Raw genomic sequence first — 21,592 nt, 5'->3', positions numbered from 1 at the left:
TAACTCATTTTAAATATGCATTGTAGTTATATTGGAAAAAAGGTCAGTAAAGTGATGGGTTTTTGTTGGGTTCTTTCAATGTTCAGTTACACTCATTTTCTCTTGAACTGAACCAAGCCTCCAGTCACAGGGATGTGAACCACCTTCCCTGGATCATCTCTGGGCTGTTCCATCCTAAAAGCACTTGACCAACCCAGGACTTCCCGTGGAGCACCTGCTCCCACATCACTCCTCCCTCTCCCACTGGGCACCCATGGCATGAGCTGTGCTGCCCAGGTGCCACGCCTGTGTCCGGCCATCAGCTGGACAAGGCAGAACACCCAGGTGGTGCCTTTGGGAGAGCCTGACTCACCCTGACTGGCACAGTTGTGGCACCTCTGCGGGGAGCCTCTGCTATTATTATCGATGCCTTGGTTGAAGGGAAGGGACTACTGATGGGCTAAAAACGATTTATTATGCAGATAAACATCAGCCTCAAAGGTTGTGAGATTTTAGAGTAAGAGTCCAGCTATAGCCCAAGGTAGTCACAAGTTTCCTCGTTACAAGGTAATGTATAACATTCTAATCCAATAGAAAGTTGCCACAAAGTTTATTTTATTTTTCTGATCTATCACCTTTGCTGCACTGCATATACTTTTATCCAATGGCCTACTATTACACTTACAGACATATACTTCTATTATAACATCTAAACTCTTAGCTTACTCAATACGATTACATTACTACACTATAAAACCCTTCACTATCTTACTCAAAACAGTTTCTTAATTAAGGCATATTCTCACAACTATAGAAACATACATTTATAATTTTTCTGCTTAATGTCTGTGTACTTTTATTTTTACATCAATCCAAGCTTCTTCCAAGGCAGCAAATCAAACCCTCCAGTATCTGGGGAAGTTTCCATCTTTCCATTTCCTACACTCTGCCACTTGCAAGCAGGGGACAGGACAGCTGGGGCTGTCAGTAAATTACACTGCACAACGATGGCTCCGGTGCCTGCCTGGCCTTCCGCAGGCAGAGCCCTGGCAGGAGCCCGGTGGCACTGCCACATCAGCACATTTGCACCGCTGCCACCTGGCCCTGCCTGCTCCCCGCAGCACCTGATGCTGCTGCCCGGAGGAGCCGGGCCAGCATCTCGCAGAACGTTCAACAAATCCTCCTGTGCCAAGTCCCCCGGGGGGTTTGCTGCTCCCGGGAAAGGAATGGCTATTAAAGTCAGGCTGTTGGCTACTCGGTAGCCTTGCTCAGCTCCCTGCATCTCATCTGCGCTCTCAGCAGCCGGCTCCATCCCCGGCTGGGCAGGGCAGGAGCGCAGCAGATGGAGCTCGGCAGCCTCTGCCTCCTCCTGCGGGGCGCACAGCTCGCCCTCCCCGGCACCACCGCTGCTCCTCTCACCAGAGAGGGATTGTTCCCCTGGGCAGCCACCCAGACAGCCTCCGAGACTTTGCACTAAGCAGAAGCGGGAGCTGGGAAACTACCTGCCTTAAACGGTGTGGGTTTAATGAGATTTTTTTATGACCTCTGCGGTAAATTGCCTGTGCTCAGTATTGTGTTGGAGTAAGTAACACCCGGCAGAAATCGTGGCGAGGCAGTAATTGCAGAGTAGCTGTCTCAGATCTCCGTGCCATCAAGCAGGGATTTTCATTTCATACATTAGTCACAATTTGCATATAATCATAGTTATAGTTGCATATAATCAGTACATCCCTTTGAATGTGAAGGAAAAAGGGGTGAAAGCTGCCCAGCACTGAGGAAATGCACAGAGTCTCTGTGGGTTTTATGGATCTCCCCATCACTCCCAGCCTGCCAGGGGCTGCATTGCTACTCAAGTCACACACCCCTTAGTACAGCCTCTGGATTAAGGCAGGGAAAATGTGTTTGCTTGTCCATTTCTGGAAGGTTTTAGTGAGCATGGGGTGGATTATACATCAGATTTTCCATTATTGCCATTGCCCAAGCTGCAAAAACAGCACATTCCAAACCATCCTAAAATGCATCCTAAAATATTTTTTTTCTGGAAAGCCATTTCATAGAAATAATGACTCCTCAAAGGGATGGGGGGAACATCTCCCTACTTTGTCCAATGAAGCCCAAGAACCTGCACCTCAACATTACAGGTACCTCAGGAACAATAATTTTTGTTCCTGGCTCCCTTCCTTCTCCCACCAAAAGCCTCCTGCTCCTCAGGACCATGTCTGTGCTCTGAGTGATGCCAAATGCACCCAGCAGTTTCCCTGTCTTCAGAAAGATTATACAGAAAGCAGCTTGAAAGGTCAGAGGTGATGGTCAGAAAATTATCCCTATCACTTTATTTGAGGAGATACTCATCACCTCAACGCTCCAAAGCCAGCAACCACAGCTATGGAAAAACTAAATTCTGGCACACAGAATCCTTTTTTGGCACAACACTTTTAGAGGCAGTATTTCAAGCTGTAACTGGGGGGAATTGTGGTTCACCAGCAGCCTGAATATTTACACCTCTGTGGTCTGTGCTCTTGGATGTTCACTTTGAGCCCATCACTCAGGCGCCTCCACACCTAAATCCTGCCTTCAGCGTCTCACCCAGCAGAAGAGCAAGGCTTTTCCTTGGATTTTACAAAGCCTTCAAAGACCATCATGGGATTTTTAACTCATTTCTGCCCACTATGGTAAAATAATGACGTGAAAATCTTTATGTTTCAAATAGCATTTGTGTCTTTCTGGTTCTTTTTTTAACTGCAGTCTGCTTGGCTGCAGTCAGGGAATGATTATCTTGCAGAAGTTGTACCTTGCCCATTGATTCACTGGGCCCATCTCATGTCTAGCTTAAAATCTGCATAATGAGAAGAAAGCCATTTTCCTTGCAATCCGTTCTCCTTTTCAAAGCTCCTCACGTGCCAGGTTGTTGTTTTTTAATCACACAAAATGGTATATATTAATGAGCTCTGAAGTTACATAAGGATAGATCTAAAGCATAAAAACACTAATATGCCCTGTAGCATTCAGTGCTTTGAACACGGAATGGCATCTGTGTGAGAGTGTGATTGCAGGCAGCGATGGAAACCAGTGCCAAAAAATGAGGAAATGCTGAACAAGACGTGCAAGATTGGGAAAAAAAAAAAGACTGGGAATGAAGATATTCAATTTGCATTAAAAGGCCTAGCTCGCTAGCAGCCCAAATTGTGCAACTTTCTGCCTTTAAATGATTATTTTCTGGCATTCTGCTGGCAATGTGGAGATTGTCTTTTCCCTGGAAGAAAATTTCCTTCCCACTCCAGCCCCCAACAGAAACAAAGGGCGAGCCAGTTCCCAGGTCAGTTGTGGCTATTCCAAATAGGACAAGTTTTGCAACTGTGAAAAAGTGCAAGGTCTTCCCTCATCTTTGCATTAATCCTGAGCAATTCCCTTCTCATTTCCAGATGGTGCCAATTAAGAGTAAGAACCCCTGCCCTAACGGTTGTTAACAAAACAAGCACAATCTGAAACTTTAATGAGTAAAACTAGAGCCACATCATAAGCCCAAAAGAAGCCAAAATGAAAAGAACGACCACAGTTGGCAAACACTGGGGTGGCTGCATCTAAAATTCTAAAATGCTGGAGGTTTTCTTACCACGTTTTAAAATTATAAAATGCTAGATTTTATTTTTCATACTCAGGATTGCCTTCTACTGCTCAGTTCAGTGTGATTATTTTGAGTCTTAGAGATAATAATTTGGATAAACTATTCTAATCAGTGACTGAGGCAGGAACACTGGGCCACGAGTAATTCACATTGGAAGGTATATTTTTCTAATAGATTATTTTTCTAATATATTTTTATAATATATTATTGAGATAATTTTTTAATCAGTAGTTGTTAATTAGTATAGCATTCATGCTTTCAAAAAAAATATATCAGATAGTCCTGGTTAGAAGAGATCACCATTGAGACATGGCTAAAACTACCAGCTAGAAATGGAAGCTACCTGAACTCTGACTGCAAACCAAATTCACAGGGTTTATGTCATGGGGAGGAAATTAACAGTTTTCACCGATTACCTGGGGATGTAATGGATGATCTGTCACTTGAAAACCTCACCTTGAGTGTGAACATCACCAAAGAGCATTCTCTACCACAGCTGTGTGCAACTTTTCTCAATTCACAGATTTCTCAAAAAAATACACTATGGACATTTCAACTCTTGGGTAGCAAAACTTACACTTGCCCTGCTTGTACCTGTTACCTTTTTCTGGCTCTGCACAAACAAATCTTGAACGCTGGGATTGTGGACCACGGTCTGAAAAGCTTAACCCAAAGTTATAAACTTAAAGGGAGAGTTTCAGACATAATACCAGTGTCAAGCAAAGGTCCTTCTGGCCATAGTCTATAAAGCCAAAAAGACCTGTTGGAAACGCAGTTGAGAGGAGTTAAACCAAGTGAATATCAGATAATGCACAGCTTCAGCTTCACTTCAGGGAAGGGACGGAGAGATGGAATTGCTCTCCGTGGTTCCTACCCTGTCACAGCAGCGGAAACAATGCAGTGGATCAGAAGAGGTGGAAATTCATGAAGGACAAGGGAAATAAGGAAAGTGCCGTGGGGCAGACCAAAGGTCCATCCATCCCAGTGGTTTCAGGTGTCTGACAGCAGGTACAGAAAGCAGCAGGTACCATAGGACAGTGGTTTATGGCACACTGTCCAGGAGATCAAGTGTAACATCTGCCAATTTCCAGTTCAAATCTCCTCCTTAAGCCTCCTCCCCACCCTGAAACCACCAAGCTTGGGAAGCATATGGCTTGGGAAGCAAAGCAGACGTGTTCCCAGACTGTCCTACAGAGAAGAACATCCATCTGCCATGGCACCAGAAAATCCAGGGCAAAACCTGAAACCCACAACACCCTCTGAGGGACATGTAACTCCTCAGGAAATCCTTATTGCCAAGGAGTCTTCTGACAGTGAGGTGAGTCCCTGAAGCTCAGATTCAACTTCTGCACCAGTGTAAAGGCAGCTGCTGTGGGTGGTGGAACACAGGGATCTACCTCCTTAGATGGGAAAGATCCTTTGGCTTAGGAGGAAACCTTAGGTTTTTGTCCAGACAGAAGGAGTCAGTTTAGAAAGAAGATTAACACCATACACAGGGATTTCTGAGCCAGCAAGCTGAGCTGTGCTTCATAATGCAATCAAAAAAATTAGAGGCAGCAAAAGGTTACATCATCCAGGTCTTAATCCAGAGATACACGTACTAAGAACGTGGTACACAGTTAAATGCTTTGCTAGGTCAGAGACCTAATTTGCTCCCTGTCAGTAGGGCTGTTCTCTATCAGTAAGCTCTATGGATGGTGTTTGGGCTAATTACACTCTACTCCTGGCCACTGCAGAAGCAAAACCCAAGGCATGAATCCTCTGGCACTTCAAAGTGCTGTCAGCACTTTATAGATAACAACAAATGATAATAACCACCTTTGTGTTTGAGGGTTGTGCTCAGGGTGGTTTCAGGGGTGATCAGATGTGGCAGAGAGATTTCCAAGCCAGTCAGGACAGAAAGATGCCCCGGATACAAATCTGGACACAGATTTATTTTTGTGCACTTTCTTACCTCACCTACACTTTCAATTCCTAAATATTTCATTGGACCCTGCCTCCCCAAATCTTGCACTTTAGATGCTAAACTGTGCCACTGCTGGGTCTGATTTTAGGCTTGCAAAGTACATTTGCTCTTGCACGACTAATTTGCATTAACAATTAGCTCATTTGCATGCACCTACGTTGTGAATGATGCTCATATAGGTGCTCTCCTGCCCCTGGATGCATCCACTTCTTTCAGGTGCCTTGTAACCTTGTGAGGAGGGGACCACCTTGCCCCTCTGTGTGCCGTGCCCAATTCCACTCCCCTCACAAACAACATTAATAATGCCATGATGCTCATTGCACCTGAAAACCTGGCCCATCACTGGACATATATTTTGGGCATGGAATTCTATAACTGCTTTCCCAACAGTACTGCCACTTTGTTTTCTGAGATTCAGGTTAATTTTTAAACCCAGTTGAAACATCTCCTATTCCACCATGCAATGAAGAAACTTCACTCACCTAAGTTATTATAATCATATCTTAAAGACCAGTAGCATCTGGTTGGGATCAATTAGAGTTTGGTGGCTTGTCTGCATTCCCTTTAGTCTCTCTAAGCTGTTCACAGCCTGTCACGGTGCTGCCTTGCTGGGCCAGGGCCGCCAGCCAGGGCTGCAAACACTAGATGGCACTTTGCAGCAAGGAAGGTTAGGAGTTTATGCAAGTAAGTGCAGACCTCATTTACTGCCCTCATTCACAGGGCAAGATATTTTGCTCAGTGTCCTCATCACCTCTTTGGTTCTAATTCAGTGTTAATCCACTGAGAAAAATCTGATCAGTTCGCAGAGAAATTCTCGGCTTCATCAAAGGATCACTCCTTTCTGGTGATGTAATTATTTAATGATGAGTTCTAGCTTATATTAATGTCAAACTTTGCATTTAGTCTCAAGTTAGAGCATGTGCAAGGAGCATCTGTATGATAATGGCCTGGACAGATACTCCAGAAGTTCTAAATCTTCCTCCTGATTAAAAGACAAAACCAGACCCAGTAATGACCTTGTTGCCATTTACCAAATGCAGCATTAGGAAATGAAGGCACTGCTTCAGGTTTAGGGACTCCTCCTGCCTCTCATATCAGGCTATGTCTGGCACCTCTTGGATCATTTCAAAGGTCAGATGTTGCCCTTGGATTATGCCTGGAATCTGCTGGCCCAGGGGGAACTGAGTGATGCTGTGTTACAGCCACGCTGCAATAGAGCAGAGAGAAAATGGTCCAGCCTGGCAGAATGGGCTCCTCCTTGGAACAGTGACAGGGAGACATGCAGGTACCTCTGTCCTCTGAGTTGGCTGAGGACAAGGAGCTGCCCTTTCCCTGCTGACACCTGGGCCAGCATTCATGTCAACGTGGCTCCTTTTATTTATCCCTGTGGCTACACTGGAATAGTAACCCACAGCCAGCCTCAGCCTGCCTTGCAGAGCAGGTACGTGAGCATGGTCTGGGGCATTCTCCTTCTCTTCTGGAAGCTGAGGTTTCACCCCACCCTCTCCCAAGCCTGGCCTCCAGGCTGTGCCCAGCCCAGGTCGTGCTTGGCCAGCAGGGCAGGAAAGTGGGCTGAGGCCACAGTAAACAACTCACTGCTCCATTTAGTGCAAGGGTAAAGGGGCACCCATTACGTGGCAATCACGATGTGTAGAAGGCTGAAGGCTGCCCTCAGGACATATGAGGAGCTGTAAATGCCCACTCTGCCAGCACTGAGTCCCTCTGCAGAGAGCTTGGCCCCCACAGCACCTCTGCAGGGACACCTGTGCAGGCTGCAGTGTCACAGCAGTGGCAGGACACAAAAGGCAGAGGTGGCAGCGCTGGCCCTACAGCCCGAGGGCAGAAAGGCTCTCTGTGTCCTGAGTGTAGGGCACAAACTGTGCACCATGGGCTGGAGCCAGTGCCCTTCTTCACCTCCTCCAGACATCTCCAGGGGAGCATCCAGGGCAAATCTCCCACTGGTGCTACTTCACCTGCTCTGGAAATCTTTTTCATTCCTTTTATAGCTATTATTCCTTCATCCTTTTGACTGTCAACTGTTGCTACTCCCTTAGAGCAGCAGCACTCCTGCCCAGCCTGATCTTTCCCAAGGTCTATCTTAGCTACTTTCAAAACAGACAATGCACTTCCCACCTTTTGTAGCTTTATCCCTCTCTTTCAAATTAAAGATTTCTACACATTTGAAGTCATCACCTGGATTTTCTTTTTTTTTGTCCTCTCATCCTTTACTATCTCCTCACCAAGTGCAGTGTTTCATTGCTTGGAAGTATTTCTTCCTCCTTCAGGTCACTCTACCAGATCCTATTTTTTTCCCCATAACCAGTCAGAAAAGCAACTTGTTTTTCTCCAAAGTCTCAGTTATGTGGTTCCTGAATTAACCAAGCTTCTGGAAGAGCTGATAACACATCAGCATAGTTTCCCTTATTCCTAAAGGAACTGGATAATTCTCAAAACCAGTTCAAATTTCTCATGCTACCACAAATATTGTCTTTCCCTACTCAGCTGAAGTCACATCATTCTCTCTCTTGCTTTGGCCTCCTTTGACATCAGTTCCCATCTCCTCAGACAAATTCAAGGCACATTCAATAGGATTTTTGTCTAAGGACTGAATAGACATCTTGAAGTTTTATCTCAGCCCCACAGCCACGGTTAAAGAGCACCAGTAACTACCAACACACTGCTGCTGGCTGGCTTCACCAGCAGTGGCAGAGACAATGAAACAGAGAGAGGACAACAGAAGGGCACTGGCCTGGAGTCTAATGGAGCCACACATCTGTAGCACCAGACCAGCATGGAACCAGCCTGGATAATCAACTGCGACAGGGGAAAACTCCCACTCTTTGTCCCTCCTTGGGAGCATGCCACAGGAGCTGGAGGTTGGCTGGTCCAGGGCCTCCTGGCTCTTGCTGACACCCATCACCCCCATCCAACACCTACACAGGGCCTCATCCTCCACAGCCCCGGCTTAAAAAACCCCCCAAGCCAACCAATCAACCAGCCAAACAACAACAGATTGTAGCATTCTCCTCCACTCTTTCTCATCAGACTATAAGCCCTACTAACCTAATAAAGATGCTTCAGTCTCCTTTCAGTTCAGGAGAATTCCCCCCATTGTTCCCACAGAAATCTCTTGGGATGTACTGCCAAGAGTGTGCGTTTGCTGTCGCGTTCCAAGTTGCTTGAAATAACAAAGAATTATCTTTACAATTAAGATCAGGCTGTACAGTTTAGATACGTGCCTTAAAAGAGTTATTATTCTCTGCCAGAGATGTATTGTTCTTCCCCATTTAATTTTATTTACTTTTATAGTGGATGCAACAGTTATGCTGTCATTTATCGGAGAAGAAGGAAGCAGCAGCTGCAGAGCTGTGTATGTAAAATAAACACAATGTGTATGAAACTATCAGAAGCTCAGACTTCAAGGAGGAGAGGGGGAGGGTTTCTTTTAATAAGATCTCATGTCAGTAAAGTTGTGAGATGGAACGGCAGGGTCACAGCCTATTAAAAATAAGAGTGGGAACAAATTCTCTTATTTAATGGAACAGCAGTGCGAGCTGCGTGCGTACAGACAGAGGCCTTAATTTAAAAAGTAAAAAGCAATTTGGTCATTCATGTTCAGACTTCGGGCACTCCACAGAGCATGCCGAAAGCACTCATTTCTTTTTAACCCTTTGGCTGCAAGACCTGTACAGCACAGGGGAGACAAAGCCAGGGTGTATTTATGCTTTGAACAGGACTTTTTTTTCTGCCCATGGTGCTGGCTGACCCCAGGAAAGGCAGCTGGGAGGCAGGCATCCTGCTCCCAGCTCTGATGCTACTGGTTGTGTTAGCTTGGGTGAATCGTTTCACCCCCCATCAGTACAAACACAGATGCTGATGTTATCAAAGGCTGCTTGTTTGTTTATTTGTCTGTATTAAGCCAGTGACTGGGAACCCCCAAGCATGAGGACACCCAGAGCAGAGAGCAGTACAAGAGCCAAGTGCAGCTGTATTCACTGATACGATGTCACAACTCAAATCTGCCCCATCCCTCACACACAAGATGCCTGAAGTGCTCCAAGGAAATACAGGCACAGTGAAAGAAAGGCCTGCTCTAAGCCCAGCAGGGGCAAGCACAGCATGGGGCTCGGTGGTCAGACTCCCACAGCAAAAGGGAGCAGTGGGTCACAGGGTGTCTGTCTGGGCAGCTGCACCCTCAGCCTGTGTGCACCTCACACCGTGTGTCAGAACCGGGGGCACCGGGACCACAAAATCATCCAATGAACATCCTTCATCACAGGTGTTTTATAATAAAGCTGAACATATTTTTAATTGAGCTAGATTCACCCAGAGGTGATAACAGCAATCCCACACTCACTCCTGTGGTGTAACACTCTGCTCCAGGAGCACACGGAGCTGCACGAGCTCCAGACGACTCCCAACAACCAGCCTTGGTGGTATTTTCCCAAACGTGCTTGCACACACACACAGCTCTATTGCAGGCATTCTTTCAGTAATAGCATAATTGTGCAAAATATGTAAGCATTTTCTGTAATTGTATAATCAGCATGTAATTACATAGAGGAGAAAATATAAACATTTATTAAACAGGTGAATGCATTTATTATTCCAATATAAATTTCAGTGGTAACTGAAACTGAGCCAGTCTGCACTTGTGTGTGTAATTAATAGAGGATTGTAATTAAATATGTTGTATTTGTATAAATACCTGATACACCTGAGGCCACCTTTGGACAAAGACTAAGAGATCACAGTGACAACACATGATCATCAGAAGATGGCAGAGGTGCAGCTGCATGGGAAGCCTGGCTCGAGGGAGCTTGAGGGATCTCTCTCTTTTTCTCCTCTGCTGAGAAATGAACAGAAGTACCACAAGGAAATAGCTGGAGCTTCTGTGGTGCAGCTGCAGGGTGAGCCCTCCTGGTGCAAAGAGACCACAGTGTCTGACACTAGAGATTACAAAATCTGTCTGGACCTCTCAGACCCAACAACCTGACCTGATAAAAAGCAGTACAGAAATTCTGAAGGAAACACTGTTAGATCTTTGACCTCCTTTCGCTCCTGCTTCTCCTGACGTCAGCTGTAGTTGACCACTGTAGGCAAAATTAGGCCTCTAGGGTTTTATGTCTCATCTAGAAGAGCCATATTCCAGAAAAACAAGCCCATCAACCCAAGCACCTTCCAAAAGAAGAATTTTATTGTATGGAATGGCTCAGGGATTCAGCCTTCACTGAGGACTGTGTTTCGATCACAGATGGGATCTTGGGAACTGCACTAAATCACAGATGGTATATTTCTTCCTATAATTCACAAAATGGGCTATTTCCACTGCTTGCTGGGGATTTTTTCCCTTCTCTGATTTTTATATTTTGCATATGGCAATTGCAAACATGGCTACAATTTTTAAAAGGGCCCTTGAAAACATTTTATTTTAACGATGCCTGTAATCTTTTCCTGTTCAGTAAATCTAACACCAAAATATCAATCTTTTCAGAAATTAAAACATACTTAATTTTAATAGGATTGCATTTATGCTTTATATGCCTTGCTTATTTATCTTCTGTGTCATTTCTATTTTCTTGGATAAGCTCAACATTCCCTTGTTATCTCTTGAAATACTGCATCAGGCACAAGTTTCTGCCTAGACTGAGACAGAGCAGCTCCTGCTGCTGCCCACTCACGGGCCACAGGCAACTGGTGGATCCCACACTCCTACACCTTACAGCCTGTGATATCTTAATCCTGACCCAGGGCCAGCTAAAGAAAGCAGCATTGCCCAAATCCACCCAACCCCTTCTTGTGCTTGGCTGGGGTGATGTCTTTCAGCACTTTCTAAAATCCCTGTGCAGTCAGGAAGAGGATGGAAGGAGGGAAGGGGGAGAAGGGAGAAAAGAGCACCCCTGGCACATCACGTTCTTTGGAGAAGCCTCCCTCTCTCTCTGTTGTCTATGTAGGAAGCCTAAGGCAGGCAGGTACTTCACCAAAGTTGGAAAAGGGAAAGGAATTTGGACATCCTCCAAACAACTTAGTCTTAAAACAACAGATGGAAAGAGAGAGATATGGGGGTCCATGAGCAGTCAATGGCATTGTGATAGGAGTTTGCATAATACATGCCCAGCTCTGCACATCAGTGCATCTCCTTTTTCTAGATGCTAAGTGACAGCAAAAAAAAGCCAAAATTACATCTAATACTTTCTTGAAATTGCTTCATTGCTTTTCCATGTAAACTGCTGCTATAGTTGGCACAGTTTTTATTTGTTTGCTGGCAGGAGAGGAGGATAGCCTATACAATCTGAGCAAGAGAAAAGGCAGCTATGAGTAAACCTTTCTGTTCAGCCACAGCCCTAAAAGATTTAGAGCTCCACATGTTAATATCAGCACAGTAACAACTGGGCTCCTACCAGCATCACACTGTGATCCAATCTCTGAGGATCCTCTTCTATATCCATTTAACTTCTCCACCTCATTTGCTTTCACAAGATGCTCAAATGCTGTTGTCATTTTGTTTCTGTTTTGTATTTACTGATGTTATCAAATATTACACTTCAGTGGAGGGTAATGTAGAGAGCATTGAATGCCCTCTTCAATACTGAGCTGTTCAAACACCCATGTGCCAGCCATGAAGCTGAACAGCAAATCAAACCAAGATTCCATGCAAGACAAGGGCAATCTTTCTGAATCAGTCTTTTTAGGAGTATTCTTAATTCACTCTAAATCAGGATTTAATAATCCTTCAGCACTGGTAAGAGATCAGGATGGCAATGACACCTAATCACACTCTGGCTGAGTAGGTGTTTGTGAGCTCTAGACTGTCAGTGTCTTGTGCCATCTTCCTGAACCTCGGGGAATGCCCGAGCAATCCCCTGGGGTCACAGATCCTGATTCTGCCCCACACAAGAGCAGTGCCAAATCCCACCAGCAACACTTGCACCTCAGATGCGATCACACTTATTAGTACGATTTAATTGTGCAAAATTCACAACCTCACTTCAAATCCTTGCCAACGCTCCCAGTGCATCTCGGTGGGACTCTCCCACTGCCTTTTTTAGGGGAAAATTCATGTCTAACAAAAGGTCCCAGAGGGGCGAGGCCATCTCAGATCCTGCAGCACCCACCCACACAAACTCACAACACGGCCCCCCCATACAGGTTGGAGCAAAGACCCAGTGACCCATCTGTGATGGCTCCAGTGCTGCTGGCAGGTAAATTGACAGCCAGCTCATGAGATGGTCTCCTGGTTTCTGTCAATCAGAATTAGGGACTTCTTGGATTAGGAGCTGCTTCTGGACCACCATGTTTTGTGGTCAGGAGATCATCTTCCCTCCCCTCCATTTGCTCCTCATTTAACATATTTCTGTTGTTTGCCTCTGAATTTTTCCACAGACTTCCATGACTTGTTCCACTATTTAAATACACATGGTACAAAATAACATTTATTTCTGAGAGGCTTTCTGGACTCCATTGTATCCCGCTAAAGTGTCCACTTTCCCCAATCTTCCTCAGGTAGAAGTGGTGCTGGACTACCAATCTGGTTGCCTGTTGGCTAACAAGGTGAGAAAAGACAGGAAGGTGGCCAGGCATCTATTTTCCACAGATCCAAGAGGATAAGCTGCTAGTGAAAAGTGGTATGTGAAGGGTATTCTTGTGACTACGTCTCTGAAATCTCCTCATAAGGGAGCTCCACAGCTGGAGTGGATACTGCTCTCAGAATTTAATGCCCAAACCCTCTCCCATTCAGCCTTTACGAGGGTGAAGTGGTTATGAGCCTAAACGTTTTAGATGCAGCAAGTCTGTAGTCATGCCACACATGATTTAGTGAATAACTGATGCAAGGCAAAAAGATGGCAGAGCTCTAGGATCTAACAGCTGTGCAAACAGGCTAGAGAATTTAAAATTCAGGAAGCTGTATCTCCAGGAAAGCATTTAAAGGAAAAAAAAATCCCTAGTGCCACATCTGGTGGCATCAAATTGTCATTATGACATGGTATTTAAGATGATTTAATGGGTTTATTGCTGAGTAAGAACCTTGGAGTTTGCTTAAACTACTGTGCATTAAAAGGATGTAACTCTTTAAATGATATTCTGACAAAGTACTGCCTAAAGAGTTCATTATGTTCCAGGAACTCACTTGTATGTACATCAGCATGTGTGTGTATAGAAAAAAAGAGATCAGTAGACACAAATTTGATCGAGAGCTGCACATCTCCACAGACATGTATTTGATGATACTCTACACAGCCTCACGTGTTGTGAGAGATACCTTGAAAAATTCATTCACCCCCTCTCTGCCTCTACCTCCTACACATCATACATCCATACAGCAGAAAAGATTTCTGACCACCTTAATTACTTCTCCACTTAGGGCACTGAATCAATGGGTGGTTTTGAAACAAAGGATTCAGCTACTAAAAACAGCCTGGGAAAGTTCCTGGGAAAGGTTACTGATTATAGACAGCTTCTCAGAAAAGGTGTCCAGTAAAAGAAAAGGTATCTCTGTTCTTGCTGAATATTTTTTATGTGACTTAGTGTTTCTCTCACCTTTAGTTCCCAGAACAGTTCTCATTTCCTCTGAATGTTCTGACTTCTTATCTCAAACCCTTTCAGCTTGTTGATTTTAAATTCAATCCGGTTAATTCAAATTCAGGACACGCTGCTCCTGAAGTCTTTCACCATTTCTGATTGCACAGAACGGGGCTGTTAATGCTATGGGGTTTTGTCAGCCAAGAATGGTGCAAAATTCCTTTAACACTCCTTCCTTTCATATTAGATTGACACGACACATCCTGGGCCAGTCAGGCAATCTTGTGTTGGGTGTCTCTTGCAGAGGGTTCTCTCTCCACTGAATCACAGAACAGTTTGGGTTCAAGGGGTCTTAGAGAGCATCTTGCTCCAATCTCCCTGCATGGGCAAGGACACTTCCACTATCCCAGGGTGCTCCATGCCCTGTCCAACCTGGCCTTGGGCACTTCCAGGGATGAGGCAGCCACAGCTGCTCTGGGCAACCTGTTCAGATGCCTAAAGTGAACAATAAGAACCACCAACTGTGAAATTGTATCATGGAGCACATTTGTCCAACCAGACAAATTTTGGATTAATTCCATCAATTCACCATGAGCTTTTCCATCATCTGTGGCAATTGTCCACCATTAATGGATTTGCTTCTTTGCACATGAGTAAACTGTCAAAGCACAGTTCTTCCTCTAGTAGTCAACTATATGTGCACAGAACAGGGAAATAAAAAAGGCATTTCTGAACCGTTCCAGGCTGAATTTGCTCTTTAGACAGCAGAAGTGTCCTGGACAGGGTGAAATCAGAGCTCTGCAGGGACCAGCTTATACTGCTGAGGAAGAGATGTGTCTGCTCTAAGGGTGCTTCTGCTGCTGATCCCCTCTCTGTGATCCCCCAACAGCTCAGGGCTCACTATTACCAACAATCTGCCCTGTAACACTTGGCTACCTGTTCACAACTCTGCCTCTAATTTCTATGTATCTATAACAACTTATTTTCCTTTCTTTTTTTCCCTAGCAAAATCTACCCCTTACAAAGCAGGAGGGAAGCTGAAGTTTGTTCCTTCTGAAAGCAAGTCAATTTCAATTCAAAATCAGACGGGGTCTTCAATGGTCAAAGGTTCTTTTTTTCCTTTTTTTTTTTTTTAGGAAGGGTTTGATAGTGAATAATTGGAAGAGGGAAAAAAATCACCTCAGGTTGTATATTGCCACTTCCTCTTGCATCGTGGTTAATGCAAACCTTTGATTAGCCTGCTGAAGAGACCACACATTCAATAATTTGAAGCAAAAGGTTAATGGTGTTATTACAACTATTATCCCTTTTAAAATCATTATCCTCTTGTTTTTTATGTCTATATTACCTTCACCTTTCCATGAACCCACTTTACCAGCTGTTTCCCTCCGTCATAAAGTTTGCTGAACATCATCCTAGGAATAGGATAAATGCCATGTTTTATCAATCAAGCCTAAGGGAATTCTCAGCTTCTCATAACCCAAACTGTAAAGGGAGATTATTACAAAGTTTCTATTTTGATTTTTAAATTGGCCATGAGTGAAATACATGCTTAATGTCAAGGTGCACAATGTTGCAGTTATGACACCATTTTTCTTGGGATGTTTTACACATCAGCCAAATATGACAACTGAAGACTTAGAAGCAACCAATCAATTATCATTAATTTTAAATAGGTTCTTCACTTGAAGGACAAATAGTCTCTAGCAAAATATACAGAATTACTAAAATAAAGATAATGAAAACATGATGAAGGTGGTAACCAGACACATTTCTAAAGCATCTTCCCAACTCAACACCAAAATCCTACTGACTTTCAGGCAGACTTTTATCCCTCAAAGTGTAAAATGTGAATTAACTTCCTAAAAATTTTAGAGCGAGATTGATTTCTAAATCCATGGCATTGTCTCAAATGTATCTAAAAATCCTCCTTTTTTCTCCAGAGACACTAAGAGGATCCAGTTTGCCTAACTTCAGTCTCCTCAAGTCAGTTGCTCCCTCAGCACTTGAACTAAATCCTTGCTCTCTGTAATTAACTTCCTGGTGCAGCTGCTTTACAGTTAGTATCTCCTGTCTTATCCATTTCTCCATTTTTCAGATCCTGTGGACACCAACAGTCAGTGTCCCCATGAGTTAAACACCGAGCCCAGGTTGGAACACTGGGCCTGGAAGAACTTGTATAAACAGAAGAAATTTTCAGTGAACCTAATTAAGTTTAAAAAAATGAAGTGTGGAGGGAAATTAAAGGCCTTAAAACAATCAAATTTTCTAAGTGCTCAGACTTCATTATGCCAAATAAAATTATCACACTCTTCCTGGAATTTGAAAAGAATCTGTTAATGATAATGCCTCTACATGAAAATACATTCTTTATAGAATGGCAACAGTGCAGCATTTACTGAGCTCTTAGTAAAATAAATGAAGAGCTCTGTGATTGTGTCCTTTGAACACGGGAAAATACAGGTAGTGCATACTAATGTTTTCCAACAATAGTGCCAATCAGAAAAAAACTGTGATCTCTGCAGATATTTAAGCAGAACAAAATGTAGGCTCTGCCTATGCTATTTTTATAATCATGGAGGCACAGCAGAAGTTAATGCCTGCATAACTTAGAGCATTGGTGGCAGCACAAGTGAGACATTTTCTTTTTTTTTTTTTTTAATTTGGAACATGTTTGCTCCCAATTTCTGAGTAGTAATTCATGATGAAGAAAGAGAAAGATTTCCCACATGAAAGATGTAATAAGGAGCAAATTCCTACAACAAAAGTCCTGTGATTGACATGGTCTTGTCATTATCATTGAAAATAATCGTCTGGTGTGCTATAATGACAAGAGGATGTGTAATGTTATTCTGATACAAGAAAAGCCTGTGTACATTCATTGATCCAAAGAATTCTAATTCACCCTGTAGAGGAAGATAAGAATCACAGCAGCAGGCAGTTAAAAGTCCATCTAGCCCTATGTCCTGGTTCTGACAATGCCTAATATTTCATATTTTAGAAAAAGAAACTGTAAAAATAGCTCCTTCATTGTGTCTATGTCTAAAAATGAACAGTATTAATGGTGTCTTTTTATCTCTCAGGCTTTTCATAGCCAGATGACCACTGGTGGCTTCCACAAAAACAGTTAACACAACAAGTGGGTTTGAGGAGTTCTCTTTTTCTTTTATCCATTTATATTTACACATATATGTATAGGTGCATGGCCATAACACACAGATGCATGCAATAAAATCCTAACCTTTTCTTATATCTCAGGATATGTTGTGTACTTTACTTTAAAAGGAAATACAGGTTTAATGAGCTATGACTAGTTTAGCTGTTCCATTTCTGTTTCAATCACAGCTTGAACTAGTTACCAAAACACTTCTCCAGAAATGTTCAAATATTTTTAAATGTGGTTAAGCCACTAACTGTTTTAAAAAGTCACCAGCTTAAGCACAGACTCCTGGATTTTGGGAAATGGGCCTCATAATAGGAGGCATAAAAGGTTTCAGTTCTTCAGCTTATCAAAGGAAATGTTGAGAGGGTTATAACTCTTGATAAGCATCTAGAAAAATTCTGTAAAGGGAATGATTCAACCTCATAAAAAATAGCAAAAAAAAAATAAGAATTTGCTATTTAGAAAACAGTAATTTCTACCATGAATTAAGACACCATTGCCTTGAAGTAAGATGGAAAACAACAACAGGGACTAGAGAAAATGTGTTGCCATGTCTTGGCACCTTTATGGCAAGATTCCACATCTTTCTAGAATGCTCTGCTTCAGTGCTTGTGAGAGTCTTTGCTTGTAGGCACATGTAGGGGGAGCAAGATGTGACTCAAAAAGCTCTGGTCTCCACAGGGCCAATGAAAAGATTTGGGAGAGATTCAGTGTCACTTGCACCGTGGGACATGCTCATGGAAGGTACAGCTCTACCCTAAGACAATCGTTATAATCAGATTCTGTGCCTTGCAGCATCAGCTATTTACCCATAAATGTAAGAGGATTTTTTTCCCTCCTAGGTGTGTCAGTCAGCACAGTTCCATTGCTGGGGGTGTTCTACCTCCCTCCAAAGCACTGAGCCAGGAGCTCCATGTCTTCTCTTCGACACCAAGAATGTCCGTGGTGGATCCAATGACATGCCTTGCTTATGGGTCCAAGGTTATTCTGGTCACCAAATTTTAGGGAAAGGTTGCTAAAAAGTTGGATTGTTTTGGGATAGCCACACTTTTCTGCCTTCTTCTGCCATCCAGGGTTAACTTCCTTCTCCACACCCCTCCCCAGTGACAGGGCCCTGTTTTACTTGTTCCCCTCCTGTGACAAACACTGTGGAAATACTGTCTTGGGGTTTAAACTTGAGAAAAAGCAAGCAAGGAAAACTTGTAGTTCTAGTAGCATCTTGTGATCCTGGGTTAGCTTGACTAGATGGACCTAACAAAGCAATTACTATGAAACTCCAAACCCTCTCACAGTATTATGAGAAAAAGATTCTACATCCTGAAGCAACTTTGGCTACTCCAGGCATAGGAGTTTCAGTATGTGAATGCATTTGTACAACTTCCCTAACATCCCCTCCTTCTCTCTTCATATCCCACAATCTGGCATCAGGCTGGAGCACCTGACAACACACGGATCATAAGGACAGAACCACACTGTATCTACATCTCAAATCATGCTGAAATAGCAGCAAAAGCTGAATAACCCTGTTCCAAGTAAAAGCACATATTCCCATCAGCAAAGCTCCACTGTGATCCTAGGCTGCTCCCTGTCCTGCCCATCATTCATGTTATCTCAGGCTGCTGACTCCACTTTCCATTCATTGTACCTCTTCCTCTACATTCCCTTTTGGCATAAAGCATTACATTATCTCCAATTTCTGCTGAGGTAATACCTTTCCTAAGCCTGGGCAACAACAACAGCCCAGATTGTAAAGAAAAGGCTTCATGTGGAGCACCTCTGCATCTGCAATTGCTGTGCTGCTGAACCGTGTCACAAAGGTGATGGCTTCACCCACATGCTTCCAGTAAATATCTCACTTGGAACAATCTTTACAAAGATTCTGGATATGCCACCTGTGTTTTCTCAGAGTTATGATCCACATCATTGCTTGGTGTGAACTCATAAGGCTGAAGTGGCACCACAAGGCTCACATTCCTGTTTACAGGAATGCTCTGCCAAAAGGTGAGTTCAGATCCAGGCATGCATTTCCCTTCAGTGTGAGGTTTCCTGGTATGACAATCAGGTTCATCCCAAGTTCAAATTTTTTCAGCTTAATTTTTTTTTTTTTTTCAAAAAAGCACTTTACAAATACCTCAAACCCTCAAATTACAGCCCATACAAGGCTAAAGCAGCACATAACTAAGAACCCAAACAAGTGTTAATTCCCCTTTCCTTTTCTGGCTTCATTCCCTTGAGCTGGAACACCAAACCACGATCCACACATGAATAATGCAGCTGCTGTTTAAAAGTTGATTCGACAACAGAAATTTGTATCCTCTCTCCATGTCAGATATTTACAGGACTATTCCTGACCACCTTGCTTTGAAGTCACTGAAATGCAGAGGGGTGCATGATACAATTGTAGGAAGCTCTTCCTCCAGAGTAGCACTTCCAGAGAGCCACTCTAATTGCGCAGGAACCACAACCCCAATAAATCTTTCTGTCCTCAGGAGACAGCAGGATGAAGACATGTTCTAACCACATCCATTATTTTTCTCTACTCACACTCCTTGCAAAACCTATAGCAGCTGTAAACATCCAAAACCACCCTGGAGCAGTCCTCTGCTGCCCAGCTGAGTGCTGGATTTAGATCACTTTTACATGCTGGAACGAGCTGTAACAGATCCTGCACTCTGAATCACTATATAAATATTTAAATAAACAACAAGTCACTTGAGTGTTTTCTTTACCAGCACATGAAACAACACAATGGTTCATCACGTGCTGGGAAGCAATCCTGGTGCACGGAACTGACACACTGGGGACATTTATCCTGTGGGCCTGCTTGGTGCTGCCACCTCATGAGATGACAGAGAAGGTCCTGGCTCTGTAGAAAGGACCCTCTGCAGCTTGGACCACGACCTTCCCCTCTGAGGCAGGGATGGGACACATCTCTCCCAGCCCTTGGAAGGCAAGGATGGGATGTGTGAGCCCATGACTCAGTGCACAAGCCTTGATGGTTTGGTTCTCTGTCATCAGCCTCGTGCAACCTACTCTGTCCTTCCTCTGCCTCAGATTTCTACATGGACTCCCCTACTCTCATTTGTGATTTTCCATTTTCCAGACATAACCTTGAACTCAGATTGGTCTTTCGGCCTTCAAGGCAATTGTGCTTTGTTGAACTGGGCTGTGTGAACTAACACCTGCCCAGATAAAACCCTCAGATTACTGGGAAAGTTCCTCAGAATTTGCTTTTCTCAATGTACCTCATACAGCACAACCCTTAAAAACATCCATCCTGGTGCTTTACACACTGGCTGTAGTGACACATCAGACTAGCTGGGCAGCATCACTTAGAAAAGCATCTCTGGCTCTTCTCAGTTGCCTCTCTGTAAATGTCACTTAATTGTCTAAGAAAAATTTGGCTGACCTTTCAATTACTGGTAATAGAATAAAAGCAATAAAAGACTGTCCATGACAGCAAGTGTCACCAGCACCCATTTGCTGCCTTCTCATGCTGATTGGGAGGCCAGGGAGAATTCATGCTCCACTCAGGGCTGCAGTTCTGGGACAGAGCTGATAAAGGAACCCACTGGTAAAAGGCCAGGAATTAGGGAAAAAAGGAATTGTCTCTCATGCCTCCCTGTCCTGACTCCATAAACAACTCCAGAATGAGGATTTCTGGGTATCTGGGAAAACAAAAGGCTTTATATTCTGAGGGCTTTTGTGGAACTCCAGAGCCTGTAATATCTGCTTTCAGGAGTAAACATTGCTCTCAGCCAACTGCTTCCTAACATCTGTCAGAGCCACTGAGATAGTTGAAGTTCTTTGCAGATAAAGGATGAGGTAAATGGACAAATCTCCCCTCTCATGCAGAAAAGCCAGGATTTGCATACTGTTCACCTACACACATCCTGGCTCATGGCTCTTCCACTGAACTCAGTTGCAGCTCAGGCACTGGGGTTTTGCCCCTTGTGCTTGGTACTGGCTAAGAAAGATACTTAAATGGATGTTAAAGCACAAAATAAGAGCTGCAATTTGTAAATTAGCTGTTAGCAGCTCTCATAAACACTTCCCCAAGTCCTCTTCCAGTAGCAGAAATAGCTCTTCACTCTCTAAACTGCCAGGCTCTTAAGAACAGAAAGGCTTAGTTGGCAAACTCCTGGTGCCTGACTCATGATGAAGAGCTGTGTCTCAGCTCCCCTCGAGCAGGAAGAAGACAGCAAATACTCATCAAGTTTCTCACTTCCCCCCACCAGTTACAGCTTGGATTCTTGGAAAACAGAAACCTTCTTGGCACAAGAAGCTGTTACTGAGACCATTTCTTATCTTATATCTTCCACCAAAAAAAAAAAAAAAA

This window comes from Anomalospiza imberbis, chromosome 13 (genome assembly GCF_031753505.1).
Source record: "Anomalospiza imberbis isolate Cuckoo-Finch-1a 21T00152 chromosome 13, ASM3175350v1, whole genome shotgun sequence".
Taxonomy (NCBI): Eukaryota; Metazoa; Chordata; class Aves; order Passeriformes; family Viduidae; genus Anomalospiza; species Anomalospiza imberbis.
The sequence above is the reverse complement of the archived record's forward strand: the minus strand, read 5'-3'. Positions refer to the sequence as shown.